Source organism: Chamaea fasciata, unplaced genomic scaffold, assembly GCF_029207755.1.
Source record: "Chamaea fasciata isolate MVZ Bird 193981 ecotype frontalis unplaced genomic scaffold, bChaFas1.0.hap1 SCAF_1, whole genome shotgun sequence".
Taxonomy (NCBI): domain Eukaryota; kingdom Metazoa; phylum Chordata; class Aves; order Passeriformes; family Sylviidae; genus Chamaea; species Chamaea fasciata.
This window is the reverse complement of record NW_027094086.1, coordinates 91286834-91309795: the sequence shown is the minus strand read 5'-3', so window position 1 is coordinate 91309795 and position 22962 is coordinate 91286834. Positions and strand designations below refer to the sequence as shown.

General features: G+C 42.4%; 1 long non-coding RNA gene across 1 annotated transcript in view; it reads right to left on the bottom strand.

Annotated features, from left to right (window-relative positions):
- The window catches only part of LOC136293302 (uncharacterized), a 65699-nt gene that overhangs the window by 5764 nt on the left and 36973 nt on the right, over positions 1-22962 (bottom strand). The window lies entirely within an intron of this gene.

The following is a 22962-nucleotide window of genomic DNA, read 5'->3' as shown; positions in this document are numbered from 1 at the left end:
TTATTACTTATGTGGTAATAGGGCAGTTGAAAAATGGTTTAATTTTACTGGCATATCAATAAGCACTCCTGCTCTCTGGTACCAATACAACTGCAATACTCATAAATCTCCTGTTTGTTTTGTAATGAAATAATATTGACATCCTGAGAATTAAAACACAAACAGGAAGCACTCTGTGCTAGAAAGAAGACAGCTATACTAAATGGATACAATTATTTTTATCTGTTACTGATTAGTCTTAATAATTTTTTAAAAGAACACTTAAAAATATAAATAAAAAAGTGAAATTTTAAAAAATCCTTCTCAGCTCTGAATTAGATGTTCAAAATGGCTACAATTTCTGCTTTTTACTAAATAAATTTTAAAAAAGTAAAAACCACCTTAACTGTTTCCAGTGAAATATAAAATCTGAACTTCCCCCAGCTACAAAGAAAACAAAGACTTTCAGTGGTATGTTGCTGATCTTGTTACCAAACAATTTTGTGTTTGAAGTTCCTTTGCAGTACCACAAATAAGAGCTTATATTCTAAATACTTCCTTTTTGAATTACATGCCAAGTCAAATTCTGTTTTTATTATGCATTAATCACTTATGCTAGCTCACCAGTATTTTGGGGATACTATCCATCATAAAACTGGGACAGATTTTGCAGTCTCCTATCTATTTCATTCTACCTTCCCTTTTTTTAATGACTTACATTGAAAGTATCACCCTAGAAACACCACAATATGGTCAACTCTCACTTGCTTTTTCACTTTTTTTACACCTAAATTACTAGACAAAGACTTTCATAATAGACCCCTGATGAATTCCTTTCCAAAGCACCAATATGGTTCAGTTCAATCACACTCCAGGCCAGACAATTTGGGTAAGTTTTAGAAGAAGCTGAGAAACTGTTTCTTTTTCGGTTTCTATTACACTCCTATGCAGTGTATAAGTTATTTTTATGATTTATTCTGATGCTTTATTAAATCATTGCACTTTGTTTTTTCTTGGTCGCTTGACCTTGTATACTTACCACTCAAGAGGGGTGTGAGAAGGGACATTTGTATCTGTATTAAGAAGGGGAAATTCTCTTTTGGCTCTGTTGTGACAGTTGACAAACACTGACAAGGGCAGCCATGGCCAGTTAACCTTTAACAAAGTTATGCCAAACCAATTGCAGAAGTCCGATATGAAGCACTCATCTTCAGCTTTCCAGTTGCCAAACACACCAGAGTTTTTTTCCCCACAGTATTTTCCAAAGCAAAAACACCAGTTGGATACAAAATAACTCACTTGTGTATCTTGATATTTTGCCCACCTTTTCTGCTAATATTTCCTTCTCTTACCACATGCAACTGTTTCCCCAGTGCCAACACCTTTTTTTTAAGATCTGTGTGGCTGATGGCTGAACCCCCCCCCCACCCCCCCCCCCCGCCCCAGCCTCCAATTGCTATTTGTGATGTGATTAGACAGGTCAAGTTTAATTTCAGCACTGTGCATGAATCTGTTATCCAATCACCCTAATGATTCACTACTCAAACCAGCAGTGAGGCTGAGGATGGAAAGAAAACCTTGATTGTAAGTTGTCTGCCAATGATTGGAGTCTGTTATGAAAGAACACTAACGCAATCATCCTTGGCTCCCTTTGCCAAAGGTAGGGAACGTTCATATCTCTTCACTGTCGCTGGAGCTGGAGCTGTGTGACAAAAGAGTAAAGGTATGCCAGAAAGAATGCAGCATTGCAGGAGGGACTACTTTTCCTCAGAGTTAAGGCAAGGGTATACACTTAATAAAATCAGCACCTTTAGGAAAATATCATCTTTCGGATAGAAGATACAGCCCCTCCTCAGCTGAATATTGCTCTCCAGGTTACATAATCCAGCCTGCTGAATCAAGAAACCACCAGTGGCAGTCCCAGACAACTTGTTTTGGTTTGCCAATTCATCAGTAGTTGCACGTGTTTGAGGCACTCCCACATTTAGTGGATGATGCCTCCTTGCAGGGGCCCAGCTGCCTGGATGGTATACACGTCTTGCTGCACACCCTGCCAGGGCCTGAGCATCTCCCAGCAAACAGCCCTCCAGCCAGCAAGATGTGCTCCTTGATGAGGGAGAAATCAATGCCAGATCAAGACAGAAACAGTGAGATGCAGGAACAGGCTGAATCAGCACAGGCAGATCAAAACGTCATCACAGCCGTCACATCTGCATACTAAAGTTTCTTGCAGGGAAGTGAAATAGCTAGAGGAGGGGACTCTTTGCCTTTAGTTTTCATAATGCCACTCCAGAGCTGCTCTGTATGCACGTTTTGCCTCTTTCAGACTCTTTGCGATGTCTATCATCCATGGGAAAAAAAAACAAGCAGGAGCATTGAAACACCTGGGCTACAGTGAACTAGAGCCTTTATTTGTAGCTGTCCTGCAACTGTACCTCCCATCCCCATTTCCAGAATATCTCCCTGTCCTTGAATGTGCCAAACACAAGATTTGGCACTAAGAGCTGACTTCTGCGAAAACATAAATTGATAGATTACCTTCTTTTAAGAAGCCCCACTTATTCCATTCTCCCAAGAGCCAAGCTCTGGTGTGTAGTCATTTAAGAATAAAATACATTCTTTCTTTTAAGTCACTTTTCATTTCTGTTGCTGGAGTTGTCCTGGCTATATAACTTCTGAGCTGCTGGCAGCATGGTCTTTTGCACACCCAGGCTCTACCCACAACAAACCACACAGACAATACATTTATGAGAAAAGCTCAGCCCTCAAAAACAGAGGAAAGGGATCAGACAACTGCTGGCTCCAAGGCAAGGACCGGCCAGGGCTCCCTCCATGACCTTCAGCAAATCACAGAATTATAGAACTGTAAAGGTTGGAAAAGACCACTAAGATCATGGAACCCATCTGTCACCACCCCAGCTTCACCAGTGGTAAAACAGGCCCCAATACCATGTATCAGACACTGAGCAAACCTAATCATCTCATAATACTCATTCTGTAGTTTTACTTCTTATTGCATAGAATCATAGAACGGTTTGGGTTGGAAGGGACCTTAAAGATCATTCCAAAACCTCTGGCATGGGCAGGGACACCTTACACTACACCAGGTTGCTCAGAGCCCCATCCAACCTGGCCTTGAACACTTCCAGTGATGAGGCATCCACAGCTTCTCTGAGCAACCTGTTCCTATGCCTCACCACCCTCACAGCATACATTTTCTTCCTAATAGCCATTCTAAGCCTACCATCCTTCACTTTAGAGCCATTCTTATTACCCCTTGTTCTATCTCTATATGCTGTTGTCAACAGTCCCTATCCAGCTTTCTTGCAGGCCCCCTTTAGGTACTAAAGGTGCAATAAAGGTATTATAAAGGAAGATGCTGTCAAAGTCTCCTTGGAGCCTTCTCTTTCCCAGGCTGAACAACACCAGCTCTCCCAGCCTTTCCTCGCAAAAGAAGTGCTCCAGCCCTCTGATCATCTTGCTGGCCCCCTCTGAACTCCTTTGAACAAATGCATGTCCTTCCTCAGCCCATTCTCAGCACTCCCACTTAACAACTTATTCTCCCTACAATATTTACCCTCAACGGTGTGTCAAAAACTGACTGGGGAAAAAAATAATAATAAAAAAATGCATCCGATGTCTGAGCCTGTAATCGCTTTTCGGTGATGGGGTGCGGGGGAAGATACCCCACACCACCTCAGACAGCGGGAGAAACGTTCCGCGCATTCCCTAGCCTCGCCCTTCCTCCCCCTGACAACCAACCAACGCCTCCTCAACACGTCGAGTTTCCCTCAAAAACCCCCCGAGTGAGAACCGCTCTGGCGCATACTTGAAATCGCTTGCAACGAAGGCTTGTTGGGTGCAAGAGGGACGTTCGGGGCAATGAGGGGTGCCTGGGGCAAGGATGGGTGCTTGGGGCAAGGAAGATTAAGCGGAGCTTTCTCCTCAGGCCTTGAGGAAAGAGCTCTTTTTCTTTCTTTCTTTCTTTTAACAGGGACGGTGGGGTGGTTGGGTTTTGGGTTTTTTTTTTGTTTTGGGGTTTTTTTTTGGTGTTTTTTTTTTGTTGGTTTGGTGTTTTGGTTTTTTGTTTTTTGGTTTTTTTTTTTTGAGTAAAGGGAGGGATCCTGCGGCCCTCCTCGGCGCGGCCCCCGCCGCCCCCCGGCCCCTCAGGCGGCGGAGGCGCGGCCGCCGGGCTCCCCCTGGAGGCGGCGGGGGGCGGCAGCGCCGGGAGACCGCCGGGGATGGGCCGGCCGGGCCGCGGCCCTCCCTGCTTCGGCAGCTGGAGTAGTAGTAATAACAATAAAGAAAATAAAACAAACCACCCCCCCCCCCCATTATTGTTGTTGTTGTTTTTTATTATGCGTATTAGTATTATTTTACGGAATTTACCAGTAATCGTTGCATGGGCATCCCCCCTTAAAAGTCAGAAGGCTCTGGAAGAGAGATAGCTGCCAGCCGGACGGGGCCCGTTGTCTCCCAGCACGACTTTCCCGCGGAAGACTGATCAGTACCGTCCTCCTGCAGGCAAAATCGGATCTGCGCGAGCTGTGCGCGCCTGCGAAGTGCAGGATTGCAGGATCGGGGCTGTGGAAGATGATGGACGAGAAAGGCGGATCTTCTGGTGTGAGTACTGTGATGACTCGTCCAGCACTGGAAGCGTTGCCACTGCCCCTCCAGGCTCACCTCAGCCAGCGCCCTGCAAAGGAGACGTGTGCCGCGACGGAAAAAAGGATCTGCAATCCCTTGTTCGTGTGTTAAACAGCATCATGGAGTGGCTGACCATAGGGAATGGGCCACAGCTGGACACGTTGGTGGGTGGTGAAAAGCTAAAAAAAGGTCTAGGCTTCATCTTAGAATGTATCTACATTATAAATAAGTGAGGAGGGAAACTTCAGTTGTCTGGCACAGGCTGATGGTGAGGGTTTAGGCTGTCATAAGCCTCTGCAGTTTGCTCCAGTCCCGCAGAAGTGGGACCTCCAAATGTATCTCAGAGATTTCTGATTGACGAATTTCTGGTTATTAGTGAAGCCCTGGCTACTCAGGCTTTGAGGAGTGGGCACTTGGTCTGGAATTAACATTTGAAGGGAGTCTAAGAGCAGTGAAACCTGTACACCCTGCTTTTTCTCATGCTTTGGAAATGTGCTACCAATCCTGCTCAGGGCAATGTCTGTGTTGCCTCAGTCTTCAAGTCCCATTACAGGTGATTAAAATAATCTAGATTTAACAAATTCCCAAATTACCCTACCCAAGTCCTTGTATGAAAGAAAGGGCATCATTTCCGACAGACTGGATGTGGAAAAATTAATTTCCTGGCATCCAAACATAAGAACAGCCATGCTGGTTTGAGACAAGTCCATCCAGCCCAATAGCCTGTCTCAAACATAAACAACAGCTGATGCCTGGGGAACAGCATAAGAGAGGGGTAAGCACACAATGATAGTTCCCTGGCATGCTGTCCCAAACTCCAGCAAGCTGTGGCTCAGGGACTTCCCTGAGACAGATGTGGTATCTTTAAATTTAATAGCCCTTGATGGATTTTTGCTTCCATGAATTTGTGTAATTGCTTTTTGAACCCATATCAATTTTTGACATTGCAGAATCCTGTGACAATTAGTGGCACACTCCAACAAAACAGGGTTTAAAGAAGAGCCCTTATTTTGTTTGTTTTGAACAGGCCACCTAATGATTTCATCTGATGCTCCTAGTTCTTGTGGTATGAGAGTCAATTACAATCATTCCCAATTTGCCTTCTCGGTGCCATTCATGATTTTACAGATTTCTCTCATGTTCTCCCTCACATTTTGATTTTTTAGATATGTATTCTTAATCTATTTTGAAATCCCAGTACAGAAGCCATGTCACTGCCTGGACCTTCCTCTGGCCCGAGTGTTACCATTTTGGAGCTAGTAGGTTTGAACAACAGCATTTTCAGGGTGTTGGCACATCAGGCTTATTTATATCAGGATGCAGCAGTGTTTTTAGCTTTGTTTCTTCCATACTCAATTCTAAAATTTGATTTACTTTTTTTGAACACTGCTGAGAATAGAGCTGGCATTTTCATAAATATGTCTAGATCTCACAGCTCTTCAAGGATTTCTTCTCTGAGAGCTAATGGTGACTCCAGCACCCTCAGCTCTGTATGCAAAGTCTGCTTTTCCCACTGGCATTACAGTACACATATCTATGTTGCCTTTCCTCTGTTTTATCACCCAATTACTCAGTATCATGAGATGATGTTTTTGTCATGTGCCGCGTTTTTGCTACCATAAATAACATTGTGTCACCCACAAGTTTGCCACCTTGCTGTTCAACTCCTTTCTAGTCTATGTGTCTGGCAGATGGGTTGGGTACTTACTTAAGATCCTGGTGAAATTAGCGGGGTTCTGGAGGAGGAAGTAGTGGGCAACTATTTCTCCTCTTTCCATCAGCACAGCTTGCATCTCACCTAGATTCAGACTGAGCCAGCTGCTCCTCAGGGAGGGGCTGGCAGGCTCTTTTTGACCCTGCAGCACATTTGGAGGAATGCTGGTGCAGGCTGTCCGTCGTGCGCAAGGCCAGCTGTTCAGCTGACACAACCAATTTACTGCTGGAGACGAGGAGCCAGCCGTCATGGGCATGGGGACAGCTGACATGGAGGTGGGGTGGCCTCAGCTGGACACGGTGATGGAGACAGGTGGGGTGGCCTGAACAGGGTCTGTGGGGCAGTGCTGGGTTGAGGGCGAACCTGCAGAGACAGTGCCCCCATTCTTTGCCCACCTTGTGGTGGAGTCATCGTCATACCCTCCGCACAACCTGACAGGTATGTTTGTTATTAATAACAAGCAAGACTTTCGGAGGCAGGTTTCTGCTTCCTCGCTGCTTGTCAGTGCTGAGCATGGCCGGTCAGAGCGTGCTGTGAGCGCTGCTCACACAGCCAGAGCTGTCCCCGGTGCGTCCCCATTCTAGCGTGTCAGCCAAGCGTTTAAGACACCTGCTTCTTTTCGCTCCTGTGCTGGCCACAGACTAATAGGGACAAACGGGAAGAGGACCTCGCAGAATGCAGAAAATAATCGTCCTGTGCCAAAAGGGAATGTATGATCAAAACTACAATGGGCAGGCAAGCAGCGAGGCAGTGACCCGAGGCAGCGCAATGTGTCAGGAAGAGAGAGCAGCAGCCCAGGGACAGCAACAGCCCAGAGCCTCAATTTGTAATGACTGTGTGGACCACATGCCAAAAAGTCTCTCCCCACCTCCTTGCTCCAGAGAGCTCTCCTAATGTTCTTAGCCACTTGGACATCACAAGAAAAAGAGCCTGCACCTTTCCAGCACACAACCAAAGGCATTTGCTTAAGCAAAGTACTGCCGTGCTTCGGCACTGCCGAACCTGCCTCTGACTCGGAGTGCTCCAAACACCTGTGAATCAGATGATGGGAAATTCTCCCTGTCTTCACAAGCACAGATGAGTTTGAACCTTCTGGGCATATTAGCAGTTTACCATCTGCACATATAACCTTTTTTTCTGAGCACACTGAAGTCTTGTAGGAGGATGTTAAATCCAGGAACCAAAATAAGGAAACATGTTTACACCTGCTACATCTGTTCAAGAATTTCCAGCCTCTATTACACTTTTGACTTTCACATTCCCCCTCCTCCTCCTTCCTGTTTGGTCAAATGCCACCATGTTAAAAACAATCTTGTATTTTTCCCCTCAAGTCTCACAGACTTTCTATCGAATCTTGTGAAAACTTACAGCATATGAAAGAAGCTGTGAAATGGTCTAGCGACAGAAGCAAGTGCTGGCTGCAGTCTCTCTTCCTAATCCAGGATTTCCAGATACTAGGATTCATTGTGAAGAAAAATGGCATTAACTGTATGAAATATGGTGATTTTAGTTTTTTAAACTAGAATGAAAAATGAAGAGTCAAACCATTTCTGGTACAGATGAAATCTTCCAGAAAACCAGGTACAATAAAAAAATTAAAAATAGATTATGAAAAGCATTATAGCACACCAAAAAGGCAGCACAAAAAAGATCTCTGTTAGCAGATGCTCTAGTCAGTTATAACTGGTTTGCTGTAGGATACAAAACACACTAGTGTCTTCTGTCAGAGGTGATCTGTTTCACTACAAGAATCACCTGTATGACTGCGCCTATTGCCTAGTCAGACCCCTAGATGTGAAACATTTATGAGAAGGGAAAAAATTTCTCACTTGTTGGGGGATGATAGCAAAATCGTTCTACTGAGCAGAATTGGAAGGAGATTTCTTTTCATAATTTTCACCAAAATTTTTGTTAAGGTTTTTACTGAAAATATTATAAAATGTTTTTTAGTGAAGCAAGTACTTTTAATAAAATTAATTCAAGAGTGTTTAGTAGCATATTTATAACCATTCAAATTGAAGTATTGGTAAAGACTTTGAAAATTAGAGCAAGAGATACAAAAAATATTGGATAAAATCAGACATTTTTTCTCTGAGTAATCTGTTTTTTCTAATGACCTTTCTCTTGGAAGATTTACATTGGATTTGTGAATATGTGAGCTGGATTATTAATAATATGGGCAAGGTGGGGGTACTGGGAAAAATCCTCATCTCCCTGTCATTTCCTAATAAAGCCCCATTAATGGAAATATTTTCATGGGTCAACAGGTAACTAAGGAGAGTGCCATTTAGTGATTGTGGCATTTGGTGTTATGATAGGGGCCTCTGTTTCTTTGAATTGCTGTGTGAAGCATGCTTCCTACAACAGTATGAGAAATTAACAATATTAAGGTCAATATGGGACGGATTTGGGAAGGTTTGAGGCAAGTCCTGTGGTCCTAACTCAGACAAATTCTCACTGACAGGTCTTGGCCAATACAATCTGCAGGTGTCCACTTTCTTTCAGCATTTAGTCCAGTATTCAACCAGAAGAAAGCAGTTCAGTAATTCATTAGGATATGATCATGCCGGGCTGGTTACTAATTGTTCAAAATACCATTGCAGGCACTCCAGGATGCTGCACAGCACTCCACAGCTGGCAGCCATGGTACACAGGCGGGTATGCCACCCAAATAGAGCTGAATAGCATGAGAGCCACAGGAGGAAAGCAAAAAATCCCTTGCTTCCAAGCCCATGGGAACCTTCCTGTGTTGTGAGGAGGGAGCTGCAGGTGCAGGGAGCTGCAGGCAGGATGAGTGCAATGCACAACCCCACTGCCTCATGCCAAAGAAAAATGTTAGCGGCAAAATAATTTTACTCCTGGCTGTCAAATGGGAGCTGCGGGGTTCCTCTCCTAACAATGAAAGGCAGACTACTGTGCATTAACAGCCCTGCCGGTGCACAAAGTGGCCTAGCCTGTTATTAAACTGTACAGCTAAAGCTGTTGTTCTCCACTTAGCTGAAAGTGAGTTACCATATTGCAGGTCCCCCAAGACGTTCCCTACCCTTGACATATCCTCTCCCTCGCATGAGTGGTAATGACTGGGATCAGATCCCTTAGGCTCCTGCCTGCACTGTTTTATCTTGCTTTAGAGCAGCTTTTTTGAATAACAGAGATTTGGTCTGTCCCCTCTCCTCTTCTCTGCTCCTCCTCCTCAACACCCCTCTTTCCCCTAGCCTTTATTCCTGAAACTCTTTAGTGGCCAGAAGGATCTTTCTCTACAACAAATACAGCCTAGATAACTCAGCTGTCCTCTAAGAAGGTTGCAGGTGGGGTTTCCCTGCACAGCATAGACTGGATTTTAAATGTATGCAAATAAGCGTTTGTGTGCTCGACCCATGACACAGAAGCATCAGAATGTACTCACTGACAGTTTTCTCTAGCACTTTTGAATTCACGTTTACAAATTTGGCTCTGAAATTAACAGAACTGGAAGTAATAATGTAATTCTGACTTCCTGGGAATTTCACAGGCATACTGAGTAAGGACTTGTGCCTAAAAAGCTGTACAAAGGATACATAGATTTATTTTGATATACACATGTATTTTTTTTTAAAGGAAAAGATTTGCTTAGTGGTAGTCTTACTTCCTCAGGATAGACTGGATGGCCTTCACATACACCGCCATAACAGATAAAATCAGTCCCTTCCCTAGCAGCCTTTTTGTGTCACCGCCTGGCTTTGCTTGTTGTGTATATGGAGTCTTGATCTGTCACTTTCTCCAAAGCCAGCAAAGTAAACTCATGCTCCTGACTCATAGCTCCAGATGGATTCAAGCTCAAGTACAGCGTCCCCCTGGAATTTGGCATATGTAGGTTTATATGCCCTAATCAATCAGGCTGATTTCAGTTAATCCTAATCGTCCTATTAGGGTTCCCAGATAGCAACAACAGCAGCTAGAAATCCCCAAGCAGCCTAATTGACTTCATCTAATTACATTCCTTCTTGAGATTTCCATTAAACTACCCCCTGAATTCATTACAGTGGTTGGCTGTAGGTTTTTAGGGCTTCTTAAAAAACATATGCAGCTATTGGGATAGCTCAGTTCTAAGTAGCCGAAGTAGTTACTATATATATAGGGCTTGCCACCTCCACACAGCTATCTGTCAGTTGTCCTGCTCTAGCATATATCAAATGTGCCATCTAATCACTGTGGGGGATACCAGTTTTGACTCCTGGCACTTAGGCTCATTTCTGTCGACGGGCCGACCATGGCTCTTCCCTTGTAGCACAGAACGAACCACACGAGTCAAGAGACTGCCAGCTCCTATTAACCTCTTGCATAAAGGATTTATAGATATGTCTCATTATAAAGTAAGGAGTTGACATTCATCTCAAAAGCAGTTAGCTTGGAAAAGAATGCTCTTTTGTCAGCATTCACCTTCCTCTGCGCTCCTTCTGTGGTAGTAAATTGTAAACTGCTCAGTCGAGGTGGCATCTGTCATAGTTAGGTTTCTTCGGCTAATTTGATCACTTCTTCCATTAAAGTAATGCTTTGGCTTCCCAAATGTAGCTAAGCTCTGAATTCCTGCCTTTTGGAGATCACTACAGTGCACTCCTGGAAAAAAAGAAAAAAAGAAGAATGGCCATCTTCTATCCTCAGCATTTAAAAAGTGGAAATTTCCTGGGTAAGGATGAAATTTTTTGATCCCAGCCTGGTTTCCTCTGTACATGAAACTGATATCAGCTTCCATAAATCCCGGGGAGGCTCAAAGCAAAGGATCCTTTTCATAGGCAGTTTTGTATACAGTATGCATGCATATCAATGCTTTGACTGGAGTTCACTTAAAAAATGAAAACAAAGTGCACACTAGACAGTTGGAAATAGGCACTTTGACAACTGTCATGTTGGAAAATGCCTTATAAGTGAGACAAGCCTTTGTCTTCAGTCTGTTTGGAAACTGATGCCACTGATCACTTTTACGGACAGTTCCTCTAGGTGGGAATGACACTGATATCATTCACAAGGAAACTGCCAGATTGATGTCAGTGAGACAGCAGAGTGTTCAGGTTCATTGGAAGGAATACAGTACCTTTGATAAAATAAAATCCTTGACTGTGCACAGAGGGAGCAGGTTGAAAAGAAACGTTCCCCTGCCAAATGTTTACTCCTGCATCTCTGCCTCATGGAGGGTGTGTTTTCTTTTGAGGCAGAGCCAAGGACAACCAAGAAGTTCTGTGGGAATAACACCTGATTGTTGCAAGGAAATAACTCTGTAATCAAGCCATAAACAATGTTGTGGTGATTTTAACCAAGTTTAGGCCTTTGTAAGTCCCAGAATCTTTTTTTTTTTTTTTTTGTAGGGAGATAATATTTTACAAAAATATTGATGTTTGCAGTAGATTAATGGCTACTTGACTGTAGAGACCACCGGTGAACAGTGTATCTATCCAAGGTCAGAACTGCAGACACAATAAGTCACTAGAAAGTTTTGTGCAGAAGGATTTGGCCTAAACAGATATTTCTAAGAGCTAGCTGAGGCTGCTAATTACTCCTCAGAATAACTTTGAACTGACATTTTTTGAATAATTTTCATTCTAGAGGGATTAGTAAATCTTTCTAGTAGAAGGAACACACACCAAAACTTATAAAATGTATTTACAAACAAAAATTCTGAAATAATTAAATGCCAGTTTGGAGGCACTTTTCTCCCTTTTCTTGTTCTGTTTTGGCACTAACATGCAAAAGGGAGCTTGGGAGGGGAAGTGTGGGAGGAAAACAGAAAACCAAAGAGAATACAAACTAGAACCAAAGATACTTTAAGGGCTTTCTTAGAATTGGAGACATTGGTGACTTTATAAGAGATGCAGACACTCAGTACTTTGTAGGCACTGGAAGAAGCAAAGGCCTAATTCCTCCACACTCAGCAGAGGCATTGGCCGAAAATCCCTCTATTGTTTCAGCAAATACAGGCAGTATTTTACCAGTGCAGTACGAGCTCCAATGCAACTCAAACCTATGTAAACAGCTTGACTCCTTACATTAAATATTATGCTCTCCAGATTTTTTTATGCAACACACATAGAGGAAGATCTCAGTAATTTTGGGGGTGTAAGTTTTAGACTCTTTGGGAAAGCACATCTTTCCTGTGCAGCTCACTTTAAAATTGTAAACATTTGTACTTCAGAAAAATATGAGCTGACATATTTCTCCCACTGATACAGTGTTCCACGTCCCAAACTTATTTGTCATGTCATCAAATTTTATAATCTAGCCAATTGTTTTGTCCCTCCTTCTAAAATACAGAACCATAGAACAGGGGCATGAAAAATAGGCAAATTAAAAAAAAAAACTCTTGAAATTATGAGGAGTAGAAATCCACTTTGTTCAGCTAACACTTCTTTTAAGAAGTGGTCAGACACTGATGTGTTCATACAGTGATTATTTCCAGCTCTTTTTGTGGGCATGGACATGTGTGTGTGCAGGCAAAGTGTGCTTCTGCAGTGAGGTTGTCTTAAATAGTGGTGCTAGAAGCACAGAAGAACCATTAACAGAGGAAAGTTTCTACTTGCCTTTTCTTGGAAGACATTTCTGAAAAAGCAGGGCTCGGTAGGGCTAAAAGTTTATTACTGTTTCTGGGGTTTTTTTAAAAAGTATGCATTATTTATGGTCTGCTGGACATAGCTTTGGGGGCCCAAACCCACTTAAGGCAGAAGTGCCTAGATGCTTCAGAAAGCCTCCAGATTACACGTCATCCATAGTACCTCCTGCTGGCGCTAGGACAAGTTCTTCACCTGTTTCTGGTTCACCACTCACAGCTGTGCCTACACTCACAAACACCACATAGCTGCTGACCTACGTGTAGGGAACAGCTGGCTCCCCAGGAAGCCCACAGAAGTCAAGGGGAGGACAACATTAGTGAATGACAGACTATGGGGAGGTCTCCAAAGTGCACTTTTGTTCATCTAGTCAGTCATCAATTTCACCAGCTCAGCGTGTTGGCTGGCAGCTCCTTGAGGTTTGCAGAAAACAGGAGGGCACGTTGATGTTTTCTGTTGCACCAACTGGAACAAGAACTGAAAAGGGTGATGTTTCTGGTTTCATGGACACATTGCAGCCTTCCTTCCCTTACAAACACAGGAGCTGCATTGTTTGCTCGCAGCAATGCCATGTGTGTCACAGTCTGAGGGGGCTAAGGGATAGGGGAGAAGCCAGTGTGTTTTGGCAGAGAAGTGGTAAGCAGTAATGCCTCATGCATCTAATGGTGGATGCTTAGTGTGATCTTGAGGTCAGGTGTGGGGGCCAGGTCTGGGGCGAACACACATACTCAGTGCTGTTAGATAAAGATGCTTTGACCAGCTGATCAAACACCCTCAGGTAAAAATTAATCTTAGCATTTGTCTCCCTGCGCTGGGAGTGTCTGTACAGCAAATACCCTGTGTGGGTTATAAAGGTGGATCCTTCACTATCACTTCCTTTGCCTGTCATATATTTTCTTTAGTGAGACAAGCAGGATGAGAGAAAAATCTGTTTCTGCAACGTGAGCTCAGACAAAGCTGATCTCACTGTGAGAAAGTATTAGCTTCTTAATTTGTGCTATTGAAACTGTTCTGCGGACTTCCATTTGGTTGGGAAAGGAACTCCAAAGTACAACAACTGCCGTGCAGGGGAGGCTGCAGATGGCTCAGTAGTAACACACATACTGTACACCTGCACATGTTTGGCACAGAAGGGTTTGAGTGCAGATTTGTGAGCTAGCCAAGGGAAGACAGATTTATTTTTTTGAGGAGGCAGGAAGATCAGATCACCTCCAGGTGCTACCCTGATAAACACTGAGAATAACTCACCAGTCCTCTACAGTTTTTCTATGATCAGCTTCATCCTTGAGATTGGAATTAAAGGGTTAGATGCATTATCTGGGAAGTTGTCCAGATTCATTTCCGAGGGAGTTAAATTCCCAACACAGACCTGCTATAAGGAAGGTTGTTTGGATTTTGTGGGGATTTTTTCCACTTGGTTTGTTTAGGAGGAGGATGGTGTTGATTGTAACACTGTTGTAGGCAATTGGGACATTAGGCACAGTTCAAGCTCCCCCAGTTCTTCCATGGCTTAAAGTTTTTGGGGACCTTTTGAGGAGAGAGGCAAGCCTCTCTTGCATTTTTCTTTTTAGATTTGTTCTTCTAATTAAAATTCAAAGATATTTTGTAAAATAACCAAACACCGAGCCCCCTCTGTAGCATCCAGAAGAGAAAGAGACCTCCTCCAGAAATCTGTCTCAATTAGGGAAGAAGCTCTGAGGGGGTTTTCCACTTGCTCCAGGAGGCTTTGAGTTCAGCCTGTGCTACAGGGAATGGCAGCAAGTATCCTGCAGTTCCCACCCAGACCTCAGCAGTCCGCAGCAGAAAATGGGAGGTGAGCAAGAATAGGGTTAAATGCTCATCCACATTTCCTCATGCCATGTACCTCTAGGATGCCACACAGCCCACAGTCCTACCTAGCTGTGCCTTTTAAGTCAGATATAACCTGGCTTCCTTAGGTTGGATATATCCCTCCAGGAGCCATCACGTCATACAGTCCCTGAGCTACTTTGCTTGAAGCAAGTGATGCTACATGAGTCTGTGTCGTACCACCTGCATGTGCCCTTCTTAAAACATCCCAGGGTCTCTACCCTGTAAAACAGAAAGATCTTGAAAGAAATCCATGCACAAGGAGAAATCTAAGAAACGCTCATTGTTGGTCCTGTTGTTTCAGCTAAAGCCCACGGGGGTAAAGCAAAGACTTTTCTTTACAAGATGGTCACAGGAGTTCAATCTAACTTCATTTTTGAACCAGTGATTAAACGGCTGTAAAGCACAATGTGTTCACTCTCAGTTCAGTTTAACATTAGCTGACATTGATGACACCTTGCATTGATCCTTGTCTGTCTAATCTAAATTGATATAAGCCTGATTTCAAGTGAGCTAAGCTCTAAGGGTGTTATGCACTCTTTCAGTTCATGAATTTAAAAGAAAAACCTTTGACCAAAAGGCTGCAGGTTTCTCACAAAGGCAAAACTCACAAAATTCTGATTTTGACAGTTCTCTCATTAACCTTCACTACAAACAGTTATTTGGGGAGCTAAATGGTTAATACTTTGCCTGAGTAAATATAAAGTAAAAACAACCTAGAAAGACATACTTATTTTGTGTGGCAGCAATAAGAATGAGAAATAATGGACCAGACAATTCGTCTAGATTACTTTCATCATTCTAAGTAAGCTTCTCTATAGAGAAAATTAACAGCAGAGTAAACCTAATGCTACATGAAAAGGCAAAAATGTTACTTCTGTCCACATTTTTCATGTTCTTAAACTCTCTAGTTCTGGCCCTCATCAGAAGCAAGGTGCTGAGCAGGATGGACTGCTGATCTCACCCAGCACTGCCATACGTCTGGGGCTGTGAGGACTTGCAGTGTTGAACTGCACAAGCAGAAGTAGAGGAGAGAAGGAGAAAGTAAGCAAAGAGGAAATAGAAACACAGAGGATCAAGAGAGTCTAATCAAGAGTTTCTGCAGAGAAAGTCTTCTTAAGGGTTTGATTGGTAGCTGATGTGCTTTGCCTTGGTAGAAAAGAAGTTGGGGAATAACAAGGACCAAAAAGCTGTGGTGCACAGAAGTTCACATTCTGCGCAGTGCTTGTCTGTCAGTGTTCAGGCAGTGCCTGACACAGACCTCTCTGGACAGAGGCTGTAATGTGTCCACTCCTTCCAAGTTTTGGGACAGTCCGAAGCAAGTATCTCTGGCCCAGAAGCAATGTATCCAATTTGGCTTGGGTCTAGTTCTCTCTTTCTGGGGTGACTGTGCAGTCCTGCAGGGGCAACACACTCTATGGGATGCAACATTTGCAATTGCAGGCACTGGCCTTCAGCAAAAAAAAATGTTGACTGTTTAATTTCTTTCTGAAAAGCAGGACTGCTATATGCATGTGCCTGTGCAGATAGGAGAACCAGCCAATTCAAAGTCATGTGTGGTTTTTTTTTAAAAGAAAATAACAAAATTTCCTTCTCTTTACAATTTTTTTTGATATCTCCCTTTCCACATGCTCATCGCATGTGTTGGCTCAAGATCACATAATGCAAAAAATTGCAAATTCTTTGCAGTGCTCAGCCTTCCATGCACATTTATCAAGCACAGCCTGATAAAACCCAACAACAAGCAAGAAAGAAATCTCAGAAAAAAAGTGTTTTCAGACCTTAAAATTACACTGTGGAGAAGAAAAAAAATCCTAAAAAGTATAAACAGCAAACCATCACACTCACCACAGCTGTATTCCAGCAGGCTGATAGGTTCTACAGCTTCAAGAAGGGTATCTTAACCTGACAGAGAAAATGGCTACCATTTTCAGGTGCCAAATTACAACCATTCTTGAGGTTTGAAACCTAGAAGCACATTGCTTAGTTAAAACAGACAACTCTGTTCCAGTCTGGCAGAAGTGATAAAATACATAGTGAAACTTGAGAGAGTGAGATCCTCTCTTTCTCTCCTACTCCCCTTTTTTGCTATATTTTTCCTGTGGTGGGTTGAGGTACCCAGTTGGAGCTCCCAAAATAGAGGAAATCCAGGCAGAAGAGCCTATCCAAATCTATCAGCAGCCTGCTGTGGTTCGCTCCATCAGCCAAACTTTGCCACTGGGCTGACATGTAAAAGTTCTAGGGGTTCTCACTCCTTCCCCCTAGTCTCGGCCTTGTTTTTACTTTCCAGAATAAATATGGAATAAAGAGCCTGTCCCTTTAATGCAGATGAAGTGAGAAGGGCAAAACTGTTCCCAAGAAGTCAGTAAAAGTGGTAATGCTTATTAATGATTGCAGCAGAGTGCTTTTCAGTTGCCCTGTTAAAGGAGCTCTTTGTCCTAATAAATACCAACGAAAAAGCTTTGTCTCAGAGCACCTTCCCTGTACTTTATTTATAATGAGTCTTCTAATGAGTACATAGTGTTTATGCTTCCTTGAGAGACTCATCACTCCCTCTCTCAGTCTGTTATTTAACATACAGTACTCCATGAAGGTGTCCCACTCATCCCAAATGCTTCCCCACCCCCTCCCACACAAACGTCCACACACTGCTTGTTTCAAGGGCGTTATGCATCTGTGAAGGAAAAGCGAGCACTGGAGGAGAAGCAGACATCCCAAATGTTGTTCATGACACGTCAGGAAGAGGAGCTGGTGGCCCAAATTGTCAGCATGACAACATGGTCCCATCAAGGGCAGCTCTTAAGCAGTTCCTATGTGTGTGTCTCAATCACGGGCATGCTTGCACCACTATTTAAACAGGTCATACAATGTTCTGTTACACCTGGTAAAATACTGAGTGAGCTGCAGTAGTTTGACTCTGTTGGCTGTGTGTCCCAGTCCTCAGTCGCTACTACTGACTCACAAGACCAAGAAGCACTCAGCCACTGAGATTCATAAGTATCCTCCTGGTAGTAATATAAGAAAAAGCAAGTCTGTTCATCTTCGATGGGTAATTTCAGGGAAATTGTTGGGACAGAGAGCTCAGTTGTCAAGCAGCATTTTTGCCAAAGCTCCTCATGGCTGTAATTTGCCAGGGCACATTCTATATCTGGCTATTTCTGGGCGTGACACAAGCTGAATTAATAACTCTGTGAGGCACTAGGTGGTTTTCCATTGCCACTCGGAGTCAGGCCTTGAGATTGTGGTATCCTATAGGACACATCCCTAAATGTGATCTTGTGACAGAACAGAAGTAATTTTTGTTACCAGAGTGCCTGAGAAAAAAATAAAAAGGAGCCTATTATAGGGTTGTTCCATTGCCTTAGGCCAGAAGATAGACTCTGAAGACTCTCTTTTATTCTCTGTGTTTTTCCTTTAAGCTTTGAAGTGAGGAGTAAAAGGGTTTCCCATCCTTAAGCATATCAATTCCCTATCCTTTTTTTGAGCCTCTACAATGCCTGTTTCCACAGGAGACCAAATTTAAGCACAAGAAGATTACATAAGGAGGCTTGGTATCACTGTTCAACATTTAGATCAGTCTTATATTTGCTGCCCATCATTGACAGACCTCCATCAGCATAAAATCACAACAGCAGTAGTCTTTGTGGTATCTAGCACTCTGGCATTTAGAAAGTCAAAATTGTTTTTGGGGTTGAAGAATGATGGGAATAAAAGGACTTTCTGATCTGCAAGAATAAAAGCTGCTCCTCAAAGCTGTTTTTTCAGTGCTTCATGCAGCCAGGCAGACTCACGATTCCCTTGATCTCTCTGGAGGGTGTTCTGCTACATAGCTGGGGCCCAATGGCAAGGAGTGAAGGACTCCCAGGCCTCCCACACCTCACCTTGGACTTTGAAATCTGCTGAGCAGAAGAAGGAGAGCTTCTAAAACAAAGTGGTGTGTCCTACGTAGCAAAGGCTTGAACCTTTTATTCTTCTGGAAGCTCTTTGGGAATCAGTAAGGGAGAGATGTGAGCACAGGCTTGAACTCTTTAGCAAGTGCACAGCCAACTTCATAACAGCCAAAACTTGCATGTTATGTTCACATTCAGCTTCAGACGTGGCACAACTCAATAATCCATCCTGGAGCTGACAAAAACCATCTGATCCTTGTCTGGACCATGTTTCCAAGCAAGCTAAAGAGAAAATAAAGTACTTTGAGGAACAGATGATACCTTGCTGAGAAAAGAAAAAAATATGTCTGTGAAGCCTCTACGCTTCCCTGTGTCTGTTCACCCACTCTCTCTCTCTTCACTTTTCTCTGGATGAGAAACAGGTTTCCAAAGGAAAAAGAACAGCAGAGATCTCACCTGGAGAGAAGGGAAGATAACCAGATTTATTCATTTCTTGTCATAGAATTGGCCAGCATACCACCAAAAATGGGACCCTCATCTTTCAGGAAGGATGGATAAGGAACATCCACAAGGTTCAATGAAATGTGATGGAGCAGTCATAACTATAAGGCTCAAAGCCCAGCCATCCTGAGAGCTCCTGTGGATTTTCAAATTTGAACTGTATGCCTCATTGTCATGACTGACAATTACTGCTGACTGATAGATCATGAGTATGAAATCAGAAGTGAGATTCACCTTCAGTCTTGATGTGGGACCTGTCTTTTCCACTGGAGCATAATACATACACAGTAAATGTATATATGTTGCAATCATAAATCATGCAAATGATTTAAGAGACTAAAAAAAGGTGGGTTTTTTTTCCTCAAGAACAAGGAGTGCACATTCATGGCTATGGTTTTGTTTGGCCGTTATAAATGATACTTGATAATAGGCATGTGCATACACACCTCTCTCTTTCTGTGTTTAATGATACCTTCTGGATTACTGAAATCACATGCACATGTCTCCTACCTCTCAGTTTTTCCACACAGCATGCTATCACACAGTTCCCTGAAACTTGCCAAGTCCTACAATACTTGTGTATTAGTTATTCTCTCGTTACAAGTATTCTGCTTATGACCAATGAAGTAGTACCTCAATCCCAGGATAAAAAGAAAAGTTACTTCGGTGGACTGATTCAGTCTGACAACATTTACGGTGTGTACCCAGGAAGATCTAAAGCATTAGTAAAATTAAATGCCAGCAAGAAGGAAATTTGGATTATCTGCATTGAGCAGATCATGGATTCACAACAGCAGAAGGAGCTGCTTGCTTACAGCAGCTTCACCAAATGTCCAGTGAATTTTCTAAACAGTAAATAAAGTTTTTGCTTGTAAGGATGGTGCTGGGAGAAATTTATTTTCTCTGGCAAATGCATGTCAACTGTTCCAACTTATCAAGAGAAAAAAATCTGTCTCAAATTGCTCTGTTAGTTTACTGAGGAGGAAAGCATCCATTTTAGCACAAAACCATATATGGCTGTTCTTTACACCAAGAGAGATCTTGATTTACCTAACTACTTCCAGAGGTTGTTTTATTCCCATCAATTTGTTTCTATTTCATCACCTAAGCAAACAACACTCAGTAGTCTATTTTTTTAAGGTGTAGGCTTTGGCAGTACCTTTCATTTTGTCTGCATTTTGCATGAAACAATACTTTTAGAAGTTCCTCTGGAAGGAGGAGAAGGTAGTGGGGAACAGATGAAAAGAACACACCACCACCAATTTGACTTTTCTTCAGCAACATGAAGCACTGGAATTAACTATTCCAATTGTCTCTCTCTCTTCATTTCTTGATGTTGGGGAAGTTGAGTGATAAGGTAGAGTTCCTGTTTTTCCCCCTTCTACTCCTAACTGACTGAAAGGGTTATATTTAAATAATGGATCCCTTAGTCCTGTCTTCTTTGCAAGCTGATGCTCAAGTGGTTGTTTCTGTATTGTAAAGTTGATAACACAACTTTTAAATGCAGAGGCTTCACAGCAGGCAGCTGAATGGCTGGCCAGATGGCTGGGTTGTTATTTGGGAGTCCCTGAACTAGCAGCTCCTTAGTCATCAAGGTTCTCCAGTTATTGTCATCTCCCACTTACATGTGTCTCCGTTGATTCATATCAGTTCCACAAAGGGCCGTTTGTTGGACTTAGCACTAAGAAACAAGGATGGCAAAAATGTATGGGAATTGCTGTTCACATTTGCCAAAAGTGACCTGTACTGTTGCAGCCAAGGTTCTTGCTTTTGTCATTGCAGGTTCAGCTGTTCACAGTAAATGGCATTCAGTATCACTAGGGACCAGAAAAAAAAAATCATCAGCAAGGCATTGGTACAGACGTCTAAAAGAAAGACTGTCAGGGAACCACTTCTTAATCTCATTTGAATTCAAATGCAGCTTTATATGTGTTGGATGCATATGTTTTTTCACATTAAGATGTAAAGTTTATACAAATCCGAGGTGTGAATGGTTCCCCTGAGTGCTGATGACAAATATTCCAGTATCAACACTTAGCTGCTAAGCTTACCTTAAAACTTGCTGGGGTGATAAGCTGCTGGTAATTTCTCTGCCAGCATTAGACGGAAACAGCGGAGCTCCTGTGCATTTCCCACAGTGACTAACTGGAGCACAGGGTATGTATGAACTTTCCTACTCCTGCTGTTCCGGCTGGCTGGTAATTCATGATTAAACATCTACAACATGAGAAGTCACAGCCCAGAATCTTTGAAGGAAGTTGAAAACGAAAGTTCTTGAGAGTCCTGGGAGTAGATAGCCATGGTCTTATGCAAAGGAACCAGAAAAGTCAATTAATTCTTCTTGACTGGGAGTATAGATACTGGGGGGGTTTTTTTAATTATTCACATATACTCTCAGTAAGAAAAGTTCCAACAAGATTTTTATAAAGGAAATGGCAAAAGAAGTAAAAGGCAGAAAAAATATTAACTTATCTCTACTTTTAAATGTCTCCTAGATATCTTGGTATTTCACTGATGGGTGTAGGAGAGATAAGAGAATGCCCAGTTTCCACAGATAACTTTATCTAGTATAGTCCCCACAGTGATCTCAGAGCAGACAAGGAGAATAAACAATTGAACTAACAGGGCTCTTTCCTCTGCAACTTCTTTAACTCCTGATGATCCATAACATTTTAGTGGGGATATAAGGCTTTTCTATTAATAAGAATCTAAGGAAGTTTTGCAAATCAAAACCTAGGGGACTTCAGCCAGAATCCCAAGAACCCAAATAATTTTTGTATCAGATTTCATTACAGGAAAGCTTAGGGAATTTCCACATGAAAACTGAAGGAATGAGTCTGACCAACTGTTTAATATCAAAATGTCAGTAGAAGAGGTTTTAAAATACATCATCAAAATTAATAGTAAATTCTAACATTCATGTGGTGTTACCCAAACTTCTGAAGAAAGTCAAACATATGAAACTGGTTTTCATGTCAGAGGTACAAAAAAAGACAGGAGTGATGCCACTATTGAAAAACAAGCTCTGCAGGAGAGCTGGTCAAAAAAGTTACAAGCAAATTGTCCAAGTTCCACAGCAACTGTGAATAAGAAAGTAATCATTTTACATATAGATAAATTTGTTATAATGATATGGTCAACAAAGTTTTTCAGGAAGGAACTCACATCATCAAAATTTATGAAGGTCTTCAAAGGGTGAACAGATAGAAAAGGACAATGTCATTGATCAAGTTTACTTGCATATCCAAAAGGTTTTTTATGAATCCTTACATCAAAAGATAAATTTCTCATGAGGGGTGGTAATTTGGTAAAAGACAGAAAGCAGAGAAATATATGACCAGTTTTCATGGTGGAGGGAAGTCTACTGGAATCACACAGTGATGTGTACTGAAACTATATTCACAAAATAGGATGAAAGCCTCAGTAAATAATGAAGTATGTTGATGCTACTAAATAATTCAAGGCAGCAAAAATGCAATTTGTCTGCAAAGAGTTTGGATATATCTTCTGATATTGAGTGGCTGGAAAATAACAGGGCAAAGTAAATTTGATTCTGGCAGTTGTGAATACCATGCACAGGGAAGGAAACAGCGACTATGTGTGTGCATATACACAGTGTGTTCCAGCTGAACTTGGGCCTCTCAGGAAAGACATGTTGTGTCATGTGGAAAAGGCTCTGAACACATCCCTTCAGTGCCTATCATCTGCTAGAACAGCATATAAACTGTTAGTAATTGGTAGGAAAGAAATCAAGGGCAAAAAAAGAGAAAACATCAATACATGTATTGTATAAATTGTATAAATA